Source organism: Belonocnema kinseyi, chromosome 2, assembly GCF_010883055.1.
Source record: "Belonocnema kinseyi isolate 2016_QV_RU_SX_M_011 chromosome 2, B_treatae_v1, whole genome shotgun sequence".
Taxonomy (NCBI): domain Eukaryota; kingdom Metazoa; phylum Arthropoda; class Insecta; order Hymenoptera; family Cynipidae; genus Belonocnema; species Belonocnema kinseyi.
Genome location: NC_046658.1, coordinates 37,233,314 through 37,233,569, shown reverse-complemented (window position 1 = coordinate 37,233,569; position 256 = coordinate 37,233,314).

Below are 256 nucleotides of genomic sequence, written 5' to 3'. Positions count from 1 at the left end.
TAATATCAAATTCGGAATCTTAGGTAAAACTATTTTCAAATTAGATTATTAATTTATTGCATCGATATTCAGAAAAAAGTTCTACAAAAAATAATAACACAGTCGGACCAATCCGTATTGTGGCGACGTTCACAAAAAATTCAGTACTACGCCAATATGGGTTAACCGCTACTGACTTGCCATTACTGGCGCAGTAATGGCTATCATGAATATTTAGTACTGAGCCAGTACTGGGAAGATTGTACTCCGCCAGTAC